Consider the following 27,953-nt stretch of genomic DNA (forward strand, 5'->3'; position numbering starts at 1 on the left):
AAAGCAAATATATTGTTTAGTTCAGTAACGTACCGTCTTTTAACATCATTTCTAGTTCGGTAGGTGGCCCCATCAACGTTTACAGCACTGGCTATTGCATCCCAAATCTTATCCCTCTGTGCTGCCCCCATATTTCTGGGTGCGTGTACAATTTGGTCCATGCACATTTGGACAATAACCTCCATCTCCTTCCTTATGAATTGTGGCTGCCGCCTGCGTCGCCTTTGCTGGCTTGGCCCAGCCTCCTTGACATTTTCAGGTTCAGGTTGAGGGGCTACACATAGAATTTAGAAAGGTGTTATTTCATTTTAGTACAGCAAAGTACAAACATTGTCATCTTAACTTACTTGTTGGTGATAGGTTTACGTTTGGCTGCTCCTCAGAGTCTATGTTGTCAGTACTCCTCGAAGCATGAGAAATAGTGCTGGTCGTCCCATATTTATAGTTATGTCCACATCCTGCGGCCGCATCTTGCACTTTTCACCGCGCGGGGGTGTTTTTTTACTCCTGATTTTGGAGGGACCAAACACCCTATTTAAGGTTCTGGTGTTTCACCCATTAGATGTGTGTTATTGTTGTTGATTGGTTGCAGAGTTTTGGAGTTCGTGCTAGCACAATATATTGTTAGTATTTTTGGAAGGTAAGTTTATCTGTGTAGTGCCTGCTGTTCTTGTATAGAAGTGGCCTTAAGCTGCCTTGTTCGGTTTGTAAAAAATTTATATTTTTCTTTATTAGCAGGCCATGTTTTCTAATGTTTTTTTGTATGTTTTTTACATTCTAGTTGTACTTTTTGCATTTCTAAAACCTTTGTCAGGTCTTTCCCTTTGGTCTTTTGATTTTTGTTTTGCTGCAGTAAGTACATATGTCTCATGCATGTTATTGTGTTGAAAATTCCTTATGGACAATTTGTCATGGTATTGTACTGTACAGGCTTTACACATATGGTTGTTTTTGACACCATGAGTCCTTATTCAATTTTGCGTTTTTTTTTGCAATCATTTTCGACGGGTCTTGTTCTCCACCATTTTAATTTGTATACGGGGATAATCGTGTGCGCATGATACATTTGCGAACGCAAAACTTCGATGTGTTGCGAAAAGTCCGATCAGGGCTTTGGCCAAAATTAGACAAACTTCAAGCTGGTGATGTGTGGCTTCTGGGTAAGTTTAGTTTCTTTTGGTGTAGGTCAAATGAGCTTGATGTGCATGTTTGTTACAATGTTTGGTTTATTAATTTTTAATAACCTTTTTTTTTGCAGGAGACAGTGGTTATCCTTGCACCCCCCTGGCTGCTGACTCCTTATTTTGCCCCCACACCAGGGCCACAAAATCAATATAATGCCATGTTTACTGCCACCAGGCAGGTGGTGGAGGGCTGTATTGGCAGTTTAAAAGGCCGATTTAGATGCCTCCACCGCACTGGTGGCGAACTAATGTATTCGCCGCCCATGGTTTCTAAAATAGTGGTCCTGTGTGGGATCTTTCATAACATCACCATAAGGACTCGAGTCCCAATGCAGCCAGAGGATGGCCTCCCTGAGGTAGGTGGTGTGGGAGTGTCGAGGGGGGGCCATCCGTGATGGTGTGCTTGTGCGTTTTTTCAGGTAATTTCTTATTGGTCTGCAGTATATGTTTAAATTTCTGTGTCAGTTTTAGTCCATTTATGTTGAGTAGATTGCCCTTGTTTGAAGGTTTTTTTACGGTGATGTTTATCATCATCATTTTTTTTTTTTTTAATACATATCAAAAACCTGGCTTCAACTCAAAAAATAAAAAAAAACACACATTATATCAAACCTTGTGTTTTGGGCATGGAAAAAACTCCTCTTGGAATGGATTGCCCCAACGTGTTGTCATGCTCCATCTTCTATATTAGAAAACGGAAAAAGAGAGGCAGTATAGTGGTGCACTAATCGAGAAGAAATAATTTAAAAATTAACCTTTATTAGGTATTCATTAAAATATTATCCCTTTAATAGAATATTTATAATAAACTTGGCAAAATATTAAACAAATAATAAATAAAGTAAATTTAAATTTATTGATATAAATAAAATGCACTTGGTGTCTCACCCATATTAAATGAGCTCAATATTAAAGTCAATTGATGTCAAAATTATTAAACAGATTTATATTCAATATTCATCTCATATTATTACTTATTGATCATGATAAATAAGGATATTCAATATTCATCTCATATTATTACTAGTTGATCATAATAAACAAGGGTTGTTCTCCCCAGACAGCAACCTTATTAAATTAATGTTACATTAAACTGTTACAACCTAATATTGCTTATTAATGGATACATATGTCTTCTGTTCAAAATAACAAGTTTTTTTTCATGTTGCTTGTATAGTGAGTATCCAAGATCAAAATATGTAAAAATAAAAATATGAGATCCTTTGAAAATTATTTTTTGACTGTGCTAGTATATCAGGTGTCTCAAGGTGGTCGCTATATTATGCAGTTGCCTTAAATCATATAAATCCTCATTGGTTTGTTAAATATTACAGCTGCTACAGTGAGGTTTGCACATGATACACATACATCAGCGTCTGTCCTCCGGCGCTTATTTAATTACTGCCCTGTTGTAATCATTGGCAGGTTTTAGCGTCGGAGGAGAACAGTTAAACTGTTTGGATAGATCAAAAAATGTTAAATGTCTTTAGGTAGTTATTTTAATTCAGCAGTAGTGTACAGTAGTTTCACTTATACTTTATTCATGAATTAATTCTTCTTATTCCCAGAATAAGTAAGTGTGATCTGATATTAGAGGTTATTATCCCTTAACATTGACAGATTATGTAATTATCTTCACTGGCAGGCTGATAAGATTTACAGCTACTGCCGTGAGATTTCACATATCATTCTCCGTCATTTGCTTATCACTGTTCGGCTGATAGGGTACTACAGCCGTTATAATAACTAGCACAATTAGGTGTCGGAGGAAGGTGGATGAGCTCCTAATATATAGTAACTGATTTTACTTTCACATAACACACAAGTTTAAACTTCTGCTCTCCGGTGCTTGTTTGTCACTGCCCAGGCTAATCAAATATCATAGCCGTTACACTGGCAGAGTTTAACATCGTGGAAAAATGGGTGAGCTCTTGATACACACTAACTGATTATACTACTGTCTTCAATCACTTGATTAAAAAATAATAAAAAAGACTCATAAGTGTAACAAATTAATTAATATGTGATAAATATGTGAACATACTCATATTAATTAATTTGTTACACTTATGAGAGTCTTCTTTATTATTTTTTATCTCTCTCTTACATATTTTTCTGACACTTTCCTTTTAGATATTACAATAGGTGCATATACACGTTTAAGGATAAGAGGTTTTTTTATTATTCACCAACACTAACAAATTTATTTTAATAAATATAGGATTTCACATTAATTTTATTATTATCTAATTAGATTTTATATATTGTTCATTTTTATGCTTGGAGATATCACTAGTCACTATTATTATCAATCCCAACGTATTATTAGAAGTAGGTAATCAATTCAGCTATGATCTATTATAGTGGTTGGGGAACTCAATCGGCAATCACTTATCATCCCTGGAAATACTACTTTTGTTAATTTGAAACCGATTGGATGCTGACATTGTGAACAAGATAGGTAAGTGTATTTAAACCTAATAGACCCGCCCATCGGGTTGATTCCATGACTAAGCGATAGGAGAAATGCGCATCAGAACGCTCAACTAAAAGCTCACCCGCTTTCCTCTGACGCTAAAACTCTGCCAGTGATTGTAACGGCTGCAGTATTTTGTCAGCCGGGCAGTGACAATGCAAGCGCCGGAGGACAGACGTCAATGTCTATGTACGGAACTCTGCATTAAGAGTTCACCCACTGTCCTCCGACGCTAAACTTTGCCAGTGATAATAAAACGGCTGCAGCATTTTGTCAGCCGGGCAGTGATAAAGCAAGCGCCAGAGGGAAGACGTTAATGTCTATGTACTATGTGAAGTCTCACAGTAGCAGCCATAAGGTTTAATTAATCAGTTAATCTGTCAGTGTTAATTAAGTGATTGAAGACAGTAGCATAATCAGTTAGTGTGTATCATGAGCTCACCCATTTTTCTCCGATGTTAAACTCTGCCAGTGTAACGGCTATGATATATGATTAGTATGGGCAGTGACAAACAAGCACCGGAGAGCAGAAGTTTAAACTTGTGTGTTATGTGAAAGTAAAATCAGTTACTATATATTAGGAGCTCATCCACCTTCCTCCGACACCTAATTCTGCTAGTGATTATAACGGCTGTAGTACCCTATCAGCCGAACAGTGATAAGCAAATGACGGAGTATGTTATGTGAAATCTCACTACTGTACACTACTGCTGAATTAAAATAACTACCTAAAGACATTTAACATTTTTTGATCTATCCAAACAGTTTAACTGTTCTCCTCCGACGCTAAAACCTGCCAATGATTACAACAGGGCAGTAATTAAATAAGCGCCGGAGGACAGACGCTGATGTATGTGTATCATGTGCAAACCTCACTGTAGCAGCTGTAATATTTAACAAACCAATGAAGATTTATATGATTTAAGGCAACTGCATAATATAGCGACCACCTTGAGACACCTGATATACTAGCACAGTCCAAAAATAATTTTCAAAGGATCTCATATTTTTATTTTTACATATTTTGATCTTGGATACTCACTATACAAGCAACATGGAAAAAAACTCTTGTTATTTTGAACAGAAGACATATGTATCCATTAATAAGCAACATTAGGTTGTAACAGTAATGTAACATTAATTTAATAAGGGTGCTGTCTGGGGAGAACAACACTTGTTTATTATGATCAACTAGTAATAATATGAGATGAATATTAAATATCCTTGTTTATCATGATCAATAAGTAATAATATGAGATGAATATTGAATATAAATCTGTTTAATAATTTTGACATCAATTGACTTTAATATTGAGCTCATTTAATACGGGTGAGACACCAAGTGCATTTTATTTATATCAATAAATTTAAATTTACTTTATTTATTATTTGTTTAATATTTTGCCAAGTTTATTATAAATATTCTATGAAAGGGATATTATTTTAATGAATACCTAATAAAGGTTAATTTTTAAATTATTTCTTCTCGATTAGTGCACCACTATACTGCCTCTCTTTTTCCGTTTTCTAATATAGTTCTGTTTATTGGCAGAAGGTAGCACACCCCTTATATAAATTTAGAATCATATATAGGAAGGGGTTTATCGAGATAAACCGGTGCAGTAGCTTTTGTTGTTGTTTAGGATATGCTCCATCTTCTACCAGTTCCTGATTTTTTTTGTTTTATATACGAAAATGTGTTTTTTGGCATTGTGCGCAATAAATTGTTATATTCTACATTGTGTTAGTTTTTGTTTGCAAGCTAAAGCCAAGGACGATTCCTGGTTATTTTCAACAAAAAACTTTGGAAAAAACCAAACAGACATATCCATTTCCTTAGTGTGTGTGTGTGTGTGTGTGTGTGTGTGTGAAAGTGTTTTGTAGGTAATCTGGTTGCCCCATTTTAAGCATGTTCTAAAAACAAAACACTGGTTTTGAGTTCGTTTTTTGGAAAAACACACAATGCTTGACAAATGCCTTATGTACATATACTACATAGGGGTAGTAGGGCTAACCTGTTGATTATCTTTTTTTAAACTAAACTGATGTGTAGTGTAAAGATGTTGTTATTTGCCACTAGAAAAAACTTGCTAAAACTAAAAGTTCTTGCTTTATTCTTACGCCAGTAGAAATGTATTGGCCATGATACCCATTGAAATGACACTTTTGGCTATTTGAACACATAACAATTTCTAAAGTATCCAAAACCCATGCAACACATACCAACAGATTGTTCCACCTTAGTTTGTAATGTGGTATCTGTGAAAAACTCAATTGTAACCAAAAATGTTTAATAGCAAAATGTAACAAATGCTTAAATATTCAAAATAAATATTTTGGCTGCAATAATGCTACAATATTCGCCAAACAGGCATCCATGTGGCTTAAATGGGCCCGGGCAGATTGAAGCTCCTGCACAATCTGTGCAGACAACATCCGGGGATCTGTTGATAGAGTGAAAAGCAAAAAAACTTGTTGACAATCATTATAATATACTTAGATTAAAAAGAGAATCAAAAACAAAATGAAAAATCATAAACATGTAGGAATGCAAATAGGTTTGTGGCTAAAAACATCAATGAAAAAAACAGTACATAGATATTAACATACTTAGGCAATTGTGTAATAATTTTGCATTTGGTGCGTCCCTTTCAAACATTACATTCTGCATTTGGTGCGTCCCTTTCAAACATTACATTACATGATATTAAGCCATTAGCCTAACTAAAAAGGCATGTCCTCATGATAAAGGATCATGTAAGATTGGGTAGGCCACTCTAGGTTGTTTATGAACGAAGAGTCATTCAAGTGTCAATATGGGAAAATGACACAAACAGGCCCAGCCACACAAGCCGTGTGTTGGCCTGTGGCATGGGCCAACTCAAAGTTGTCTACTTTGGACACAAAAGTAATATAGTTTGTCCCTAAAAAAATGTTTAAGGGCCAATTTTGTGAAGGCCAGAAAAAAAACAAAAAGCAAAATACATCCACAACCCCCAAAAAATTGGAAATGTAAAATAACTGGAAACCAAATAATGAGGATGCTGATATTGGAAGCATTTTGAAGGCTAGACAAATGACTTGGGTTAGGCAACACAAAATAAAACAAACATTAGGGAGAGTGGCTCCATGTTAACAATTTGACACATATTTATTTTAAACAAAAACATGGTAACAAATCAAGTATGGGCAAACAACCCAAAAAATAAGGGGGACTTCTATGTTTGGATTACATTTGCTTACAGTTTAAAACAGTGTAGGCATAGGGTCCAATTGAACTAACCCCCCCCCAAAAAAAAAAGATTTTAATATTATAAAAAAAACATACCTTCAAAATCAGCCAAAGGAGCAAACTGCCCAAAATCCTCCACAGATGGAGGTGTAGGCCAGTACATTGGTGAATGTTGGAGGGAGGGAGGGGGGGAGGGGTAATTTGGGAGGGTTGGTCAGGGGGGGGGGGAGGGGTAATTTGGGAGGGTTGGTCAGGGGTGGGAGGGGAGGGAGGGGACATTTGGTAGGAGTGGGCAGGGGAGGGAGGGATAATTTGGGAGGGATGGTCAGGGGTGGGAGGGGTAATTTGGGAGGGTTGGTCAGGGGTGGGAGGTGTAATTTGGGAGGAGTAGGCAGGGAAGGGAGGGGAGATTTGGAAGGAGTGGGCAGGGGCAGGAGGGGAAATTTGGGAGGAATGGGCAGGGGAGGGGCTTTGAGGAATGGGTGCCTGTGGCTGTGGTCGGCCAGCCCTTCTCCTTGCTCTCCGAATCCGCTGTTGACCTGAAGCATATTTCTAATTATATTTTGCATTTAAAATTGTTTTGTACATTTAGCAGCAAGAACTTATCCATATCATATTAGAATAAAAAAATAATAATAGAATATACGGATTTGATTTTAAATGTGCAATTATAAACAACAATAACCAAAAAATAAACATGAAAATTAAAAAACAAAATAAAGCAATTTACATTAGGCCCATACTGTAAACTGCATGCAAAACACAATAAGGCATATTTAGAATATGAAAGTCCAATATGAATGTACATTTTGAAGACACATTGAACCATTAATACAAAAAAAGTACGCATCCTAATACGCAGCCGCAGAGATGCCAGCAGGGCAGGTGAACAGCAGCGTAAGTCGGACCAACGCCTTTCTAATTGCCCAATGGTCCTGCGGAACCCCAACACCCGTAGGCGTCGATGCACCTCCGTGTACGTAAGCCGTTTAATGCGGTTTGGAAGGGGTGGCTAGAGTGCCCAAGCGGAGGTCCATAGTTTCCGTCAAAATGGCCAGCTCACGGCGTGTGAATGCAGCTGCTCTCATGATGGCAATGAAGATTTTTACATAAACCACTATTATTACAGGTTAAAAACAAATATGATTGGCTAATTAACTTTCATAAAACACATATGCTAACTTTAGTTGGTTAATGTATGAGTCATGTGTCAATAATTCTTAATATTGCGAGTTATAATTGGTTTCATGCGTTTAGGTGTGAAAGTAAAGTTAAGGGCAAACAAATACCCATAGATTCAAATACACAGCTATTTGCAAAGTTCACTCAGTAACAATAAAACAATCTTTGCACATAAACAAAACAACATCCAGGAAAATAAAAAAAAAGTACGGTTCAACCTTTGCAACTTTGAAAAAACAAAACAAAAAACCCAATAAAGTTTATTGACAGTTAAAAAAAAGCTGAGAACCAACATTTGGACACCACTTATGCAAATTAATTAAATGATTGACATCAATCGATTAACGGATGCTTATGAATGAATCAGAAGCCAATCGAAACATGTCAGGGTTACTGCAGGAGAATACTGTGCATGCGCAACCATAAAAGAAAGAAAAAAAACGAGTGGCCCGTTCGCTAATTCTGTCGCTCGCTACAGTATTTAGAGGAGGAGTAGGGAGAATATGGGGCATTGTTTACCATATTTACGCTCGCACGCACTGCGAGCGAACACAGATTAGCGTCCGGCTCTGAATCAGGCCCTCAGCCTGGACAACGTGACGGTCAGCAAGGCAGCAACTAGTTTTGTCCAACACTTTGGACTCTTTAAAGCATAATGCTTTGCCTGTGATCCCAGTGGCATTTTATAGGGGTTGTCCATAGTAATTAAGTAATCATTGGAATCCATATGTACTCAGTTAGAGTCTGTTCACACATTGGGGTAGATGTATGATAGCGGCACTTAATGTGCCACTATAACGCTTCCTGCTTTGCCTCTTTACCGAGGCTAAGCAGGAAGCACTACCGTTGAGATGTAAGTACATCTCATCGGCCGGAGAGGGGAGCACTAACTCCCCCCTCCGGCTCTACCCGCTAGAGACCACAGCGCATCAGCCTAGTGCTGATGCCCTGTGTCTCTGTCCCGACCGGCTCCACTGAGCATGCGCAGGATCTCGCAAGTATCGCGAGATCCCCGCTTGCAGCCTGGAGCCGGCAGCCGCCGCAGCAGGGACAGCGCTGTCTCTGCTGTGGGTATAGGCTAGCGCCACGCTGTAGCTGTTGATACCGACAGCTACAGTGGGCCGAACGGTCATACGATATGACCGTTCGTACATGGCCCAGGCTATCGGCGCTGCTATCTAGTAGATAGCAGTGCCGATAATGACAGGGGCGTATAGCGCCTCTGTCATTTACACCCCACCTCCGCTGACAACTCTGTCTCTGGGCGCGGCCGCCATTTTAGGTCGCGGCGGGGGGCAGGGCCAGGGGCTCCTGTAATGTTAACCCTTCCTGTGCTGCCTGGCTCTGCATCCAGTTTTGCTAGAACCCCCTTGCCTGCCAATGTCCCTGTGCCTCTGCCTCCTGCAGCAGGCTTAGCAACTCCCTCACCACTTGCTGGCCAAAATGTGCCCCCAGCCTTTGATCCCACTGCAATAATGGGGCTTTTTGTTAATATGGCCACTACCTTGGCCCCCACATTTGCTGCCATTCTGCTCCCTACTGGGCTAGCAGCGTCAGGCACCCCGGTCGTTTCCCCGGCTGCTGCCTCCACATCGCAGGCTGCGCCATTGCAGACGAATTACGCTTCAGATGTCCGCGCATCTGACGACGTTTCTGGGGACGTCCGCCTGGTGTGCCTATTGCTGTTGGGGTCCTACAACCTGCCCTGGCCCTGGAGGGCTTTTCTCCATCTTTTGCAGGTTCCGATGATCCCTCCTGGAATGCTGGCGATGAGGCGTCCTCTGGTGCTCATCAATCCGGTAGCCACGCTGATCCCCCAGCGGGGCGGTTGGTGAGTGTTCTTCTACTTCTTATTCTTCATTTAGCGATGCCAGTTATTCCTCCTCTGATAACTCCAGTGACATTAGCCCCTCCCAGAAGGCTCACAAGATGCGCAAGCGGGCAGCTAAGGACCTCATTCAGAGCCGCTCGCTATTTGCGGTCGTTCGTTCAAAAACAAGGGGTGGCTATTCAAATGAACCGTTCGCTCATTGCGGTCTGTTCACGCCTCTAAGTCCGAACGAGCGAACAAAACTTGCGGTCGAAATTTTGAAAAATACGCCCCCTTGCCGCTCGCACCATACGTCATGTCCACTATTTATTAGATTAATCGAGTACATCGAACAGCGTATGAACTGCTCGCTATTCTTGTGGTTGGTTTTTCCTACCACTATATTGCGAGCAGTTCTGACTATAGAACAACCAGGTGACGTGGTCAATGACGCTGCTGTTTTAATTATGCACACCCTTAAAACGCCTGTTTTGACCTTTAAGCACGCCTGCGTTCTGAATTCCACTCCCCGTTTTCAAGCACCATCCCCTGTTACCACCCACATACGCCTCATCCTGTCATTCAAAGTAGCAGGCATTCGCTATATAGCGAACAAACGATTTTCTGCCGCACTGACTGGTTCGTGCATGCGTATTACAAACCGTACGCATGCGCAGTTGTGCGAACATCGCTCAGTGCGAACGAGCGGCTCTGAATCAGGCCCTAAGTTTGCTAGGATTGAGGCCGACAGGCGCTCGCAGAGGCCTCGGCGTATTTGCCACGCCCCCCGTGATGACAAGGCACCTGCTGACAGTGCTGACACAGGGGTGGTGCGTTGCGCGAACACCGCGGTACTGAGGGGTCTGCGCCCTAGCATTAAAGGCAAAATACGGAAGGGACATTATGTGGACATATTCTCCTTTACAGATAACATGCGCAAGGAATTGCGCGCCACTAAGCGCAAAGGCGATATTGGTTTGGAAGCTTTCCAGACTTATTCTAATTGGCAGGCTGGGATATTTGTCTTCTCAGCCTGCTACTTGGAAACTCGCCCCGCTGAACACCTCAATATCATTCGGTACTTCCACCTTATCCATAGTATGCAAAGGTCCGGCCGCGGAGTTGCATGGTGTGTTTACGACGAAGAATTTTGTCGTAAGCAGGACAGGCTCCCCATTATTGACTTTGGGTGCAAGGATGTCGAGGTTTGGCTCGATGTCATTCAGGGCCCCAAATCTTCCCCTGCTGCGTTTAATCAGTGGCGAAAATTAGGAGCTAGCTGGCCTGGGCCGTCCAATGGTAGTAAGGGCAAGTGCTTCGCTTTCAACTCGTCTCAGTGTTCATTTGGCCAGCGGTGTCATTTTCGCCACCTCTGTAGCAAATGCGGCGATGCCCACCCAGCTTCCGGCTGAGCAAAACCTGTTGCTTCCCCGACCTACAGAAAGCCTGCTGGCCCCGGGCCTGCTAGTTACAGCTTTCTCCCCTGTTAAATTGAAGGCCATGGCTAAATGGCTAGCATGGTACCCTGACACAGCTGCGGCGCAGTTTTTGAGTGACGGTTTTAAGTTTGGTTTTAGTTTGCCGATAGCATCATCCGTGCCTGTGGGTTCTCCACGGAACCTTCGATCTGCTATAGAGTTGCCACATATAGTTAGGGACAAAGTCCTTAAAGAGGTGCGGCTCGGTCGCATCGCCGGCCACTTTCCCGAACCACCAATGGCGGACTTGATATTGTCCCCCCGTTGGTGTGGTCCCTAAGAAGAGGCCCGGTTCTTTTAGGCTCATTTAGCATCTGTCTTGCCCATCTGGTCGTTCAGTTAATGATGCCATTCCACAGGAGTCCTTTGATGAGGCACAGGAGCTAGTCAGGGCTCACGGATGGGTAGGGTTGATGTTGAGTCGGCCTTTCGTTTGTTGCCCTTGCACCCTAACTCGTTCAGGTACATGGGTTTTCGCTTGGATGACGGATACTACATAGACAAGTGCTTGCCTATGGGGTGTTCCGTGTCCTGTGATTATTTCGAAAGGTTCAGCACCTTTCTACAATGGTGCTTCGAGGCTGGTACCGGGGGACACGTACATTATCTGGACGACTTTCTGTGCGTCGGCCCTGCTGATTCCCCACGTTGCAGGGTTTTGTTAGATTCCGTTCAGGCCCTTTTTTCCTTTTTTGGGGTTCCGATTGCCCGCGAGAAAACCTTGGGCCCTACTTGGGTTTAGAAATCAATACCTCGGATGGCTGCTGCAGACTTCCAGCTGAGAAGATTCTCAAGTTGAAACATGCCATTCGGGATTGCCTGGCTGCGGGTAAGGTTACACTGCGACAGGCGCAATCCCTCTTGGGTTTGCTCAATTTCTCTTGCAGGGTGATCCCCATGGGTAGAGTATTTTCCATGAAACTTCAGTGTGCCACTGCGGGGGCAGTGGCAGAACTAGAGAGTGGTGGGCCCAGGTGCAAGAATATGCTTTGGGCCCCCCCCATCCCAGGCACCCCAACATTTTTTCACCACCCCTCACCCCTCCCCAGTAATTAAATACAGTGTCTGTCCTGCTGCCCAGCCTTGTTTTCTCACTACCCCTCACTGCCCCCCCAGTCAGTAAATTCAGTCTGTCCAGCCCGAGTGTGTCAGCCTCATTCTCCCTCCATCCCCAGCATGTCTCTGACTCGTTCTTCCCACCAGCGTGTGTTCCTTCCAACCCCAGCGTGTCAGCCTCTTTCCCCCCAGCCCCAGTGTGTGTGTCAGCCTCTTTCCCCCCCAGCCCCAGCGTGTCAGCCTCTTTCCCCCCCAGCCCCAGCATGTCAGCCTCTTCCCCCCCAGCACCAGCATGTGTCATCCTCTTCCCCCCCAGCCCCAGCATGTGCCAGCCTCTTTCCCCCCCAGCCCCAGTGTGAGTTTCAGCCTCTTTCCCCCCCAGCATGTGTGTCAGCCTCTTTCCCCACAGCCCCAGCATGTGTCAGCCTATTTCCCCCCCAGCCCCAGCATGTGTCAGCCTCTTTCCCCCCAGCCCCAGCATGTGTCAGCCTCTTTCCCCCCCAGCCCCAGCATGTGTCAGCCTCTTTCCCCCTCAGCCACAGCATGTGTCAGCCTCTTTCCCCCCCAGCGTGTGTGTCAGCCTCTTTCCCCCCCAGCCCCAGCATGTGTCAGCCTCTTTCCCCCCCAGCCCCAGCATGTGTCAGGCTCTTTCCCCCCCAGCCCCAGCATGTGTCAGCCTCTTTCCCCCCAGCCCCAGCATATCAGCCTATTTCCCCCCAGCCCCAGCAGGTGTCAGCCTCTTCCCCCCCAGCCCCAGCAGGTGTCAGCCTCTTCCCACCAGCCCCAGCATGTGTCAAGATATTTCCCCCCCAGCATGTGTCAGTCTCTTTCCCCCCAGCGTGTCAGCATCTTTCCCCCAGCCACAGTGCGTGTCTGCCTCTTTCCCCCAGCCCCAGCATGTGAGTGTCAGCCTCTTTCCCCCCCAGCGTGTGTGTCAGCCTCTTTCTCCCCCAGCCCCAGCGTGTGTCAGCCTCTTTCCCCCCAGCATGTGTCAGCCTCTTTCCCCCCCAGCCCCAGCATGTGTCAGCCTCTTTCCCCCCCAGCCACAGCATGTGTCAGCCTCTTTCCTCCCCAGCATGTGTCAGCCTCTTTCCCCCCCAGCGTGTGTGTCAGCCTCTTTCTCCCCCAGCCCCAGCATGTGTCAGCCTCTTTCCCCCCCAGCCCCAGCATGTGTCAGCCTCTTTCCCCCCCAGCCCCAGCATGTGTCAGCCTCTTTCCCCCCCAGCCCCAGCATGTGTCAGCCTCTTTCCTCCCTAGCCCCAGCATGTGTCAGCCTATTTCCCCCCAGCCCCAGCAGGTGTCAGCCTCTTCCCCCCCAGCCCCAGCATGTGTCAAGATATTTCCCCCCCAGCATGTGTCAGTCTCTTTCCCCCCAGCGTGTCAGCATCTTTCCCCCAGCCCCAGTGTGTGTCAGCCTCTTCCTCCCCCCAGCCCTAGTGTGTCAGCCTTTTTCCTCCCCAGCCCCAGTGTGTGTCAGCCTCTCCCCCCCAGCCCCAGCGTGTCAGCCTTTCCCCCCCCAGCCCCAGTGTGTGTGTCAGCCTCTTCCCCAGCCCCAGCGTGTGTCGGCCTTCCCCCCCAGCCCCAGTGTGTGTCAGCCTTTTAACCCCCCAGCCCCAGTGTGTGTGTCAGCCTGCCCCCCCCAGTGCCAGCATGTGTCAGCCTCTTCATCCCCCCCTAGCGCCAGCGTGTGTGTCAGCCTATCCCCCCCCAGCACCAGCGTGTGCCAGCCTCTTTCACCCTCTTCCCCTCCATAGCACCGCCACTTACCTTATTTCTTCCTCTTCTGCTCCTCTTGATCCGCGGCTCCTCTTGATCTTCTTACTCCAGCAGCCCGACCACTTATTATGACACGGCGCACGTGTCATAACAATGGTCCGGGCTGCTGGGTCAAGGGGCGGGGCCGCGGTGGGTATCTCTCATGTTGGAGCCGGAGCGGCCGAAGCGGGCCCACTCCAGCTCCAAACATTTAGGTAATGGGGACCAGGTCGGCGGGCAGCGGCGCTGTCGGATGCAAGCGGCCATGGGCCCCTGCACCACAGCGGGCCCCGGTGCAAGGCACCGGCTGCACCGTCGCTAGTTCCGCCCCTGTGCGGGGGTTCGCAGGGTACACCATTTTATTCGGCTCTCTGCTGAAATAAAAAGGGATCTATCTATTTGGCTCTCTTTTTTAGCCGACTTTAATGGTGTTTTCTTGTGGCTGTCCCCTTCGGTTCCCAGCAATCAGTTACAGTTGTTCACTGACGCCGCCGGCTCGTCGGGCTTTGGGTGTTACCTCCAAGGGTCTTGATGCACTGCCCCCTGGCCTGCGGATGGTTTTCCAGGGGTTTAACTAAGGACCTGCTACTCCTGCAATTGTTTCCCATTATGGTTGCACTGGAACTGTGGGCACCTGAGTTGCACGATAGAAGTATTGTTTTTAGATGCGACAACCTAGGCATGTTGCACGCTGTTAATGGACAGCGCGCCTCTTCCTTGCTGGCCTTACGCTTGCTCGCGCAGTTAGTGCTGCGTTGCTTACAAAGTAACATCTTGTTCGCGGCCATTCACATTCCGGGCTCGGACAATAATATTGCTGACGCGCTCTCCCGTTTTCAGTGAGACAGGTTTAGGTCGCTTGCTCCTGAGGCTTGCTTAGTCGGTGAGCCTTGCCCCCCTTATGTTTGTCAGGTCATCCAGCCGGCATGGAGGGCCTAGCCGAGCAATCCCTTGCTCCGGCTACGTTGCGAGCCTATCAGAAGGCTTGGTCCGAATGGGAAAGCTATCTCCATCACCGCGGACGCAGAGGTGAGAGCATGCATGGCTCAATGCTGTCTTTTGTTTGGAGTCTTTATGTCTCTGGTCGGTCCCGTGCGGTAGCTTCGCGCATGCTGACGGGCATTTCTTTCTTTTCACAACTGAAAGGGCGTCCCGACCTTACAAAGAGCTTTGCGGTCATTAAGGCCCTTAAGGGGTGGGCTCGCGCCACACCTCGGCCAGTTGATAGGAGACGGCCGATTGATATCCCCCTTTTGCTTAAGCTTCTAGCGGCGGTGCCTGCGGTTGTGGTTTCTCTTTTTGAGGCTAAGCTTTTTTGTTTGGCGTTTTCGATGGCGTTTCACGGCGCTTTCCGAATTTTGGAGCTAGTTGCCCCTTATAAATTAGTGGTCTCGCCCATGTCGTGTTCGGATGTTAGTATTGGGGTGGGGGCAGTGTTGTGCAAAATACGGCATTCTAAAACTGATCAAATTGGTCGCGGCCGTCGGGTCTCTCTAACGGCTTGCAAGGATGACCGTGTTTGCCGAGTCCATCTGGCAAAACTTTACCTGGCATTGCGGCCCGTAGTTGGCGGTGCATGGTTGCTTCATGCTGACGGTTCGCCTCTTACCAAATATCAGTTTCAATTCATTTTTAGACGCTGTTTGCTTCACATTGGTCTCTCCCCAGGGTATTTCGGTACCCATTCTTTTAGAATCGGGGCAGCTACTTCTGCCGCCGCGGCCGGCCTGTCGGTTCCGCAGATTATGGCTCTGAGGCATTGGAAATCGGCTAGCTATAAGCATTATGTTTGGCCGGCGGCCACTGGCTGAAACTACTGTTGCGTTTTGCTGCATGTTCTGTCTGCTTATGTGTCATTTGTTTGTTCATCTTGTTGTTCTTGTTATATATGTTTGTAGTTTGTCTTGTTATGTCTCCCCTGTCCATCCTACTCGGGTAATACTTGCCACTTGTCGCTTGTAACAAGTGGGGGTCTTGAGGGATTTTATTTTACCTGTCTAGACGGACTAATTCGGCCAAACTTACAGTCCCTCAGCAGGTTTTTGGTTTACCTCTCGCCGAGTTGTTTTTTTTTTCCTCTCTCCACCCAAACCCCCCCCCACCCTCCCTGCTTTTTCCTTATCGTTCTCTGCTGTTGTCCAAGTTAATTTAGATTCAAAAATTTAAATTAAAATTTGTTTGTTCTATGTTTCAGTATGCAGCTAAAATTAAATTGGTTATAAAATATAACTTAACGCAAATTTAATGTTATAGTTTAAAGTTTGTTATTTTGACTAAGTCTATTCAAACTAAACATTAATTGCTGCTTAGTTATACTCAGTTTCTCATGGCTGCTATATTCAGTTTGTGTTACGCTCCTGTCTCTTTCTTTTCTGTTAATTACTCTACCTTCAATTACTAATTTTTCTTTACATTCCTTCCCCGGCCGCTATAGGTCTGATATTTGATGTTAGGGATGTTTGGATTGTGGGCCACTCGTTTGTATTTTGGGCAGAAAGGTCCACCCATGCCAAGGACCCACTGTTATGGCCTGTGTCTGCGAGGATTCGCTGGCTAGGTTTTAGGGGTCTGCATTGGGAGTCTCTCAAGCCCAGATTGATAGCTGCAGTACGGCAATTTTTGTCCCAAAAGTGCTGGTAATACATCTCGGTGGGAACAATATTGGTTCCCCTTGATCTACGGCTGGACATTGTGTCAGACCTCCTCCTCATTACGGGTGCTTGGCCTTTCTGTACAGTTATGTGGTCCTGCATTACCCCTAGGCTGCAGTGGCATGGCGCTCATTCTCCTAAGGATTTGGACGAGGCTCATATAAAGATCAATGCTGCTGTGGACAAATTTATGCTTTCTCATGGAGGTTTTGTCATTCAACATCCTTTAATACGGTACCGTGATAAGCATCTCTATAGGCCTGATGGGGTGCATTTGACGGAGGCTGGTTTGGTCTTGTTTGTGGGGAGTTTGTTCACAAGCATAGGTCAGGTGGTTTAGTGTGTATGGTGGCAGGCTGCGGTTCTCTGAGGTAGATCCTTGCATTGGCGGGAAGTACGGCTTATCATCAGCCCGGATGTAGTGTGTCTGCATTGGGTGTGCTCACCTTCTATTATGTGTAGAGAAGTACTGTACCACCTCTAGGGGGCAGTACAGCCATCTAAGAATGGTATTATGTTTGGTAGGTCTATGCTTAATTCCCAAGTGCAGGGTTTGACATCCACAGGGTGGACTCCGCCCGCAATGCTGTGTTTTTGTTGTTGAGTTTGCATTGTTGGGCTGCTCTGTGTAAGTGCCGTCCTTCCAGCCACCATACAATATATTTAAAATATTTAAAATAGTTAAATTAGTTCTTAAATAAATAGCTGACATGTTTTAAAATCCATTACTGTCTCCGTGTATTTATTTTTACATAAGTTTGAAGTGTTTATATTGTTATGGTATAATGATCACACACACTGGGCACACATCAGCCATTACTAGGTTTAGGGGCTACTCAGACATCGATGTTTCTTTTATAGGGATGACAGAGGTATATACTGAATATTATTACCGATATAAGTATTTATTTATTCAACCATGTTGTTAGTAAATAATCGACTATATGCTTTATACACAGAATAAGAAAACAAAAAAATATGAGGGAGAAACCAACAAGGTAATAAGGGGAAAATTAAAGAGGCAATAGGAAGAAGAGCTAGTTGTAAAGACATCCTGGCCTAAATCCAGGTGAATTAATAGTCTAACTAGTACACTGGTGGAAATTTGAGGCACGGGAGAACCCAGAAGTGAAGGTGTGGACGGTGGGCGCCGTGTGCCGTCCATTGACCGGACAGTATCTACGGACAGCAGACAGCAACATCCATCCACGCAGTAATAAATCTCATGATTGTTTAAAAGGTCATTATTCTACAAATTCCAGAGCTTCATTTAATCCATCTGGATGCAGAGTCTGGAGCTTGAAAATCCATTGTGATTCTGCTCTACAGCACAGTTTTTTCTTTTTAATGTGTATTTAATAAATTAATTCCATAGAAAATCATGTGGAAACAGTAGTTCTAGTTTTGCTACTGATTACACCCTTGCCTTACAGTATATCTGCTCATGAAGTCATCCCAATGACTCTACTATTCAATGACTCTACTGCAGTCCCCATTGTAAGTTATGGGAACTGCAGAATCCTTTGTTAGTTTGCCTAATGCAATCTCTGATATCTCCTGCATTTGGTAAATTGTGGTATTTGTGGTAGCCCTGGTGTTGGTGTAGGCACAGATAACTTAGGTGCAGATGGTAACTTACAGCTGACATGGCAGCTCCATTGGCTTTTCCTTATTATTTGGCAAGCTTTACCAACCTCAAACTGTAACAGAGAGGCTAGCCCCATACACACAGTAAAATTACATAATGTGATGGCCTTGTTCTCATAACAGAGTTCCTGTCCAGCAAATGGAGATGACACAGTGGACAGCGTGAAATAGGACATGCTCTGGCATACTGAGGAGACAGGCATAGGTTTCAGACAACCTACAAGTATGAATTCCTATTTCCCATTCAGCCCCTAGTGGTGCTAATGCCACAATTTACACAATACACTGCACACAGGACGTTTGGTTAGCACTCAGTCACATCCTCTGAAACTTATTTAGGTTTTTGCATAAATATAAACATTCTGAATTGCTAGGAGCTTGCTATAGATGAACATACAGATCATTTGGCTAGCTGAACATTTTCAACATATATACAGTGGATCATAAGTATACATATCATAACACATACTGTTCTCAATATCATTATTAAAATGCCCAGTCTGAGTTACACTCTCTCACAGCCTCCACAGATTGCAATTGCAGATCCCAGGGCTGGCACACTGTCTCTGGCTCTTCTGCAGCAGTCACTCTGTGGTTTCTGTCAACTCACCACTTCAGCGATAACTCTTTGCCGATTCTCTTGTATCTTACAACAGACCTGCGACAGCTCCACCTGCTCACGCTACACTCCTGTGCGTCACCCAGGCTCAAGTGCACATATGCAATAGCAAAAACACTGTTCTGTTGCTGAGTTTTCTTAGTTTGGGTGCATAACTGCCTCAAAATGGTGGCGGCCTCCTAAATTGCAATTTCCAGTGGTTCCTGTCAGAGCAAGTTGTATCACACATTTACAGGGGCAGATTGGGCCACCGTGAAAGTGGGAAAGTTCCCGCTGGGCTGGCCCAATGAACCTCTCTGCTGGGCTGGCCTACACTGCCTGTCAGCTGCTGCGCTTCTGGCATATGCGTTCCATTGTGGAACACAAACTAGAAGCTCCCAGCTCACCATCACTGTGCGTTGTCCCCTCCGATAACCTCCGACACCCGCCCCCCTATCTCTGTGGGATGGTTGGTCCATCCCCTGAGACTGACAGAGACGAGGTGTACCAAGCAAGGTCGAGAGGGGTGTGCACTGGGATGGAGTAGGAAATGGAGAAGCAGGACCCGGGTGGCAGGAGCTTTCCCGTCACACTCACTCTGGTTGTACAAACTGTGTACGGCAACTGGGAGCCATGAGCTACGGAGAAAAGGTGACCTTGGAGTGCATGTGATTATTGTTCAGCTTAGTTCTTCCCAGCGACTCTGTTCCACTCCCAACTTGTCCGCTTATTCCCACTACTACTCCCATCCTTCCCACTGATCTGGACTACTCCCATCAGCCCCCTTATCTGCACTACTACTACTCCCATTCTACCCACTGCTTCCCATTACTACTCCCACCCTGCCCCCTGCTCCACACTACTACTGCTCCCATCCTGCCCTTGCCTACCACTAATACTATTCCCATCCTGACCCCAGTGGCAGCAGAGTGAATGGAGCTTGTGCTCCAGGCTCTGCCTCGGGTGGGGGCAATTGGTTAACCAGCCTTACCCCCTGTGCTCACAGTACAGTACCCACCCTATCAATCATCCCCGCCTCTGGAACATATCCGTAACCCGGCCTACCCCTCGGCCTCCAGATCATACCCTACTCCCTGGCCTCCTAGACATGCAGTAACTCCCAAGCCAGGAACATACACTACCCCCCAACCCCTCCACCCAGGGACGTACACTGCTCACCTTCTTTTTTTCTTTTGGAGGCCAAATGTGTTTTATTGTTTTCTTCAGGGGCCAAAGTGTTTGTTTGTTTTCTGTGGGGGGTCAGTGTGTTTTTTTGTTTCCTGTAGGGGCCAATATGTATGTTTTTTTCCTGTAGGGGCCTTTGTGTTTTATTGTTTTCTGTGGGGGGCAATGTGTGAATTATTTCCCGTGGGGGCCAATGGGTTTTTAGTTTTACTTGTGAATTATTTTTCGTCTGCTTATGTGTCTAAGTTACACTGCGCATGCGTCCCGATGGTGTTCGTACAGAGTTGCAGTACGGATTCAGACAAATGCACCAAGAAGTGTATTAGAAATGTGTTGGGTGTTCCTAGGCTGGCTTTAGAGACGGTGAATTGCTCACATTGGATCCCATACTCAGAGGAATGATCTGCACCTAGCATAGGGCTGGTAAAAGTTTCAATAGTGCGACCGACGGTGGCATCTAAAGACACCCAAAGCATGATTACAGCGTCTTTAGACACTGAAAGTGGGTGCCTCAGTCCTTACACATTCGGATGCACAGGTGTACACCAGGGAAGGCACTGTAGTGTAATCAGCCTAACGACGCAGATGCACCTGCCGCAAAAGACACTCAGAATCAGGCCCTATGAGGGATCCCGTCCCCTCGATAGACCCCACCCCTTCAACAGACGCCACCCCCTCAACAGACCCAGCCCACATTAGGCGTTTTTCCATAGGTTACCCAGGCTGGTTTCCCATCCCAATCTGCCTCTGTACATTTATGTTTAATAGCACAATTGTTTGGTAGCTGTGGTACAGACTTCCTGAAAAAGGGGCACTTCCAGCAATATAAATATACCCAGAACCCCCTTCCCTAAATTCTATGCCCAGAGGAGAGCACTAATCTTTTGTTGTTTTAAATAACACTGGGTTTAGTAACATGGTGGCTACCTGTCACCCCAGGACACTTTTACAATGGCCATTTGCTAAGTATATAATTATAAAGCATTATTTTTGTGTCCTATTCATATCAAAAAGTGTTGTATCAGCATCAAATTATTATTCTGTTTTTTTGGAAAACTATGGAACTCTTCTCGCCATCATTTATACAGATAGATTAAAATAGAACATTACAGACGGTGGCCATTGTCTCTAAAGACTCACAGGAGTAAGGCAAGTGGTCTTCTAGCGTAAGACTGTAATTCCCAGCTTAGTCTACTTCATTGCATGCAGTATGTCACTTGGGGGTCTATTCATCATGCTAAAAATATCATGAGTGATATTTTAGTTTTGAACTTGCGACAAGCTCATTGTTAAAAATCATGCTACTCATCATTCCCCTGTTACAAGAGTATCACTTCCAAAAAGATGCTATTTTTGCGAAGACATCTTTTTGGAAGTGATACTTTTCTCCTGTCTGTGACCCCTCTCTGTCTGCATCCTCTCCACACAGAGCCCTCGCACCCGCTCCAGGCTCATCTGTATGTGTCCCTGGTGCCCTCGCACACCCCATATCTGTAATTAACCCCGAACCCGTGGCCGCCTGTGTCGGTCATTTCCGTCTCCCCCTGTCCGTGCAGCATCCCCTCTGGCCGCCCCGGCCCTCTCTTCTCCTGTGGCCGCCTGTGTCAGCCCCAGCTCCCCGCGGCTGTAGATGTCCATGCGTCCCCCCTCCGGCCACCAGTGACAGCACCAGCCCCCTCTCTGCCAGCGGCCACCTGTATCTGTAGAAGAGAACAGCAGGGAGCCGGTCATAGCCAGAGATGCCGGAGGTAAGTAGAGACAGCTAAAGGGATCTGAATAGATCCCTCTGCTGCACAAGCTGCCATGTAATCAGCAGCTTGTGCATGGTATCGGATGCTGTACGCCACCTCAGGGTGGCGAATAGCATCACTCACAAGTTACGAAAAAAATGCTTTTTCGGAACTTGATGAATTCCACAATTTCCACTGTGGACTGTGGAAATTATCGGGGAGAATTGTAACCAGGAGATATGTGTGATATCTCCTGCGTTACATGATTGATGAATAGCCTTGACACTTAAATTATACAAAATTAGGTGAAAATTTTATTTTTCACCTGCTTTTGTATAAATTAAGTGATGATGAATAGGCCCCCTGGTCATGTGTACCTGAAGTGCCTTTTGAGTATATATTTAGGACTGTGTCACCCTGCATTGCTTATATTTACCAGTGTCTCTGTTTACAGAGCATGTAGCTTGGACAGCGTCTCCTGGAAAGTCCGTAATATTCCACTGTGAGATGAGTAGCAGATAACAAAGATCTGGTTACATCAGGTGGAGGGAGGTGGGATGAGGACCCTTCTGTGTAGGCATATGGATGGCATGTCAAGCACTCTAAAGGTGCATATCCACTAGCAGATAGTGGAATGAAAGTGCGATTACAACATTGTAATCGTACAGTCGTTCCTCTTCCCCTGCAGTGCCTACACTGAATGATATGTCGTTCAGTGTAGGCACCCTCCCTCGTCCCTGAACATGGTCAATCTGTCGTTATCTGCAGATTGACCAGCATGTTCAGACGATGATTGATGTTGGAAGCGACCAGCGGTAGGGCGTATCGCTGGTCGCTTCCGACATTTTCATGCCCGATTTGTGCACGATTAATGAGTGATTGAACAATAACGATGTCGTTATCATTCAATCGCTCATTTTAATCGGCAAGTGGATACCCGTCTTAAACATGCAGGTCAGTTAGAACCAGCAATGTGCTGGGTGTAAAAAGCAGTGCTGGCATACAAAGCATAGCAGCCTATAGTGCTGTGCGTTCCCAAATTCTCAAAGAGTTGTGTTCAGCTTATTGCTACATATGGAAAAATATGTCCACAATATTGGCAGAACCTAAAGATGTTGGTATAGGTGTCAGCAGTGTGTGATGGAGGTCATTCAACATGATGAATAACTTAACCAGGTTTTGGTTTATTAACCAGGTAGAACAGGTTGCAGGAAAACACAGGGTTAATGCTGATATGCAGTAGGTACACAATGTAGGATTACGACAGGTGCAACAGATCCAGCCAGCAATACGTGGGGTTACTGCAGGTAGTGTACTGTGTAGTGTAGTAACTACTGTTAGTAAATGTGTGATTTTGCCCAAGGAACACAACATCGATGTTGATTGATTTTAATTGATTTTTAAATCGATTAAAATCAATTAAAATTGACATTTAGTAAATATACCCCCAGGACTCAGTTTTACATTTTACTTTACATGGGCCTTAATTAATACCACCAATGACAGTCAGTCAGAGGCAGCGGGCAGAGGCATTTCAAGGTTCCAGGTCACAGGCTCCAAGCTGTTATGAATATAAATGTCCACATATTTCTGTAAAATATATAATATAAAATAATTTAATCTCTATGAATTGACCCTTTGGCTTGATCATAATGCTTCTTAAAATCATAATGCTCCCTGCTCAACAATAACATAGGAATACCACATTCGGCCAGACAGGGCAGCTTCCCAATCTAAAAAATAAAATATCACTGGGGCTGCTGATGTGTTACTGGCTGGAAGCAGTAAGGGTTATTTTACCACATTGCCAGGCCAGTGTTTCAGCTGACTTGCCAAATTTGGACTTTCATTTACTGTACACTGCAGTGAAAAAAAACACATTTATACATTAAAACAAGCTTTATTGAAGGTATACGAGCATTTTTAAGTGATTTAGGGGCCCATTTATCAATGGTCGCTTTTGCAATGTGATCAGGGCATGCCAGTAACGCCCATGATCACATTGCAAAATGCGATTATAGCTGCCGGATGTATCATCCGGGACATGCAGGGACACAGGCTCTGAAAGGAGCCCATCCCTGCGATGTCCCAGGAGAGCTGCCGGCCAGTGTAGGGGTTGCTACGCATGCACAATCCCGTGGACTGCGTATGCACAGCCGCCATAGCCGGGCAGGGTTCCGGTGGATCCCTCCGCTGGCTAATTATGCGCAGTGTAGCCAGTAGGCCTTCAACGCCTAACAACACCTTCAGATGGCGTCAGCTGCAGAGGCCAATATCTGGAATGCATCGCAATCCGGATATTGGTAAATATGGCAGCATTGCATCCCCCATAGAAACCTATGGAGTATGCGGCTGCCAGCAGTAATGGAGGGATCACAGCAGGTATCGGAGATACCTGCTGCGGTCCCTCCTTAATACAACGGATGATTTGGGGGATTATACCTCAAATACACTTTGATCAATGGGCCCCTAAAGGTCTGATTCAGAGTTGTACGCTATTCTGATGTTTTCACAAATGGAGCTATTTTTGCTACCGCGTATGTGTGGAGGTACATTACCGTAGACAGAAGGGGCTGGGTACGGGATGCCGGCACTCGGGATCCTGGTGGTCAGAATCCCGATGCCAGCATTCCAAAATGGTTAGGATACCGACACCTGTCAGTTGGTATCCTAACCCTCCCCCTCTCCCTACCCTAATCCTAACCCCCCTCCCCAGTGTCTGATCCTAACCTCCCCCCCAGTGCCTAAACCTAACCTACCTCTGCCCGCACCCCGAGAACAAGCGCATTCTGAAGATGGCATTTGTTCTCGCAGGCAAACTCTGAATACTGTAAGATTTCGGAGATTGCTGAATATCAGTTGGTCCTATCAGACCCCTGATGATGACTGGACAGTTATCTGAAATATGTGGAAACTAGTGCTTCCACGTGTGTAACGGGCCATTTTAGTATTGATGAATAGGCCCCTCTGTGTCCTAAATCTACATCACCTTTATATCAGTATTGCCATTGTATAGTTATTTTAATGCTCTATGTTACGTTAGGTAAACAGACCCTTTACTCAGAACGCTAATGGTGGGTACACACTGGGCAATTAAAGTGGACGACTGAACGATAACGATATCGTTATCGTTCAGTCGTCCACTTTATCGTCTATTTTTATCACAAAAACGAACGATAATGACGACGCGCGTTCACGCAGGTCGTTCGTCATCATCGTTCATCGGGTGAACATGCAGGCCATCCTGACGATGTCGTTAGGTTGCTGCATGTTGGGGAATGGGGGAAGAGAGCCCGGCGCTGAATGATATCGTTAATAATATCGTTCAGCTGGTGTGCTCAATGTCATGAACGACATTGAACACACCCTGCCGGGGACACACTAGACGATATCGCTCAGGGAGCATATCGTCTAGTGTGTACGCACCATTATTTTCTTAGAGATGAGCCACTTCATCAAACCAGATTAACAGGATTATTGCCAATATTACGCCTCTAACTGCTAATTGCATTTGACACACAAAGGAAAGCAAATATTACAAGTTCTATTATAATAAAACTTGTCACCGCAAAATGATGGGTGTGTTAGGATCCAAACAAATGTACATATTTCTTCATAAAACAAGAGCAGTAATGACTAATACTGTAATATCCCACCCCATACACATGTGATTATAAACCCTGTACACCATGGTATCAGTTTCAGCGTCAGAGCAATGAACCTTATCCTGCCAGGTGACTTTCTATTTCACAGGGGGAGTCCTGTTATTTTCTTAATAGCATCGCTGAGTGTTATTGGTTGAGCAAATAACTTCAAATTAATTTAAAAGGAAACATATAGGAAGTCATTGTACTGTGAGAGTGCTGACAAGCAGAAACCAGGTGAGAGCACATGTAACCTATATCTGAGAAGTAGGTGAGTGAATTAAAGCTTTCTCTTGTTTTCAATGTATGATGCACTCTGGAATTAGTTAGCATTTAGTTATACTCTTATCTGGACAAGCACAACAATGTCTCACTATCCGTAAGTTAGTACTCACATATTCACCTTTTGTGTATGCAAACACAGTAAGTCTTTGTACGTACAGTAATTGCCTGTCCTTGTGAGTGTGTTGCAAATGGGAAAGTAAAATGTGCCATTATAACTTTGGAGGTCATCAGTGGAAAATGATACAGAGATAACAGTGCAAAGCCATGCTGTAAAGCAGGGATGCATCTAGGGGTCCGAGAGCCCCTGGCAGAGTAAGGGACTGGCACCCCCCCCCCTGCTAGCAGTTAGCCTGGAGGGCCACTTATTTATTTTAAAATGACTAATTATGGGAGCCTCATATGAAGGATGAGGCCCCCATTTATACCACCACTTTGATTTGATTTTCTTTATTGAACAAGGGGGTATTAATGGGCAGTAGGGGCACCTAAGAAATCTGATAGGAGGGGGGGGGGCTTCCTGGGTGACACAGGCACCCTCATATATATATAGTTAACTCACTGACAATTCTGCCCCCTAATTCCCTCCCCTCCCTGCTTGATGTGCACACATCCACATACAAGCAACCTGGAGTCAGGGCAGTGCACCCGGGCAGTGCAACCTGTCTTTGCAGTGCACCCGATTCGGTGGGCTTGTAGCCTTGTACTGCGTGCGCTGGGTAATTAGGGGGCATGGCCTCACGGGTGGGGGTGTGGCCTCGTGGGTGGGCGTGGTATAGCGGCCCTAACACCCGTTTTTTTTTTCACACCGGGGGCATGGGAGATGCAGGCTGGCCTCGGGCACCAGGCCAGCCTGTGTGAAGTGCCGACTCCCTCACTGTGCTAGGAGCCAAGTACTGCACGTAATGCAGCACCCGGCTCCTGTCACTGCGGGAAAGCCAGCACTTTACTAGTGAGTCCAGGCATCCCTCCCCGTGCCATCTCCAGTGTGATATGGCCGCCTATGCGCGGCAGGGCGGCCGTATCACAAGTTGCCAATGCCTTGTTATTAGTTATGTACCTACAGGGCTTCCATAGCCCTGTAGGACAAAGATCATGTGAAGTGACCGCAGCTGCCGCCGACAGTCACTCGGAATGCAGCAGGTGAGCTGGACACTGGGGCGCTTTGCTATCTGAGGAGGTGGCCCGCAACGCTCGGTGATAGAGCGGCCCAGGGGGCACATGGCACCCTGCCCCCGACCCAGTCTGCCACTGCAAGGTTAATAAATCAGAAGACGCAGACACTGGCCTTGCCACTCCCAGAACATAGGGGCAACAAGCCCCCATTTTCAGGAATGCTGTCCGTTGCCACCAATTCGCTACACCCAAACCACTGCAGCAGAGCCGTAACTAGACTTTTTGGTGCCCTGTGCCAGAAAGAGCATTGGCGCCCCCCTCATTTTTCAAAGGGACATAATGCACCCAAAAAAGGGCCATGGCTTCATGGGGAAGGGCCAGGGAAGAGATAGGTGAGGCCAGGAGATGCTGGGGTTGAAATAGGAGGCTACAAGCAAGAATGATAATAAACAGAAATTTTACAGGCCCAAACAGCGCCCCCTGACCTGTGGTGCCCTTTGTGATGGCACCGGCAGCACTACCCTAGCTACGGCTCTGCACTGCAGCATGTCAATCATAGTGTGGCTTAGGATAAATAGACCATAGTCAGAGGCTCCGAGAGGGGGGGAGCGGGTACTGATCACCCAGGCCCAAGCTTTTTGGAGGGACCGGCGGGGGGCCCGGGTCTGACTTTGTCTGACGGTGCCCCCCCCCCTCCTTCTTAGCTGTCAGCAGCCCAGCACACGCTGCTGTGTGCTGATCTGCAGTGGGACCAGTGAGTGCTGTAGCTGAGCAGCAGCAGTCTCCTCTCCTCTGCCTGTGGGGGGAAATTACCACAATGATCGCACCCCCCCCCCCTGGATCTGCAGCGCTACATAAGAGTTTTCTATTTTTTTCTAAGGGGGCGCAATTCGGCCACGGCCCTTATAGTAATGGGGCCCTGACCAT

General features: G+C 45.8%; 1 protein-coding gene across 1 annotated transcript in view; it reads left to right on the forward strand.

The window, feature by feature from the left end:
• Positions 1 to 3,583: 3,583 nt before the first annotated feature.
• The window catches only part of AIRE (autoimmune regulator), a 101,851-nt gene continuing 77,481 nt past the window's right edge, over positions 3,584 to 27,953 (forward strand). The window contains exon 1 of the mRNA XM_088479270.1: positions 3,584 to 3,645. The gene's annotated coding sequence lies outside the window, so the exon portion shown is untranslated. The remainder of the gene's footprint in view (positions 3,646 to 27,953) is intronic.

Source organism: Taudactylus pleione, unplaced genomic scaffold, assembly GCF_031769625.1.
Source record: "Taudactylus pleione unplaced genomic scaffold, aTauple2 ptg000229l, whole genome shotgun sequence".
Classification (NCBI taxonomy): domain Eukaryota; kingdom Metazoa; phylum Chordata; class Amphibia; order Anura; family Myobatrachidae; genus Taudactylus; species Taudactylus pleione.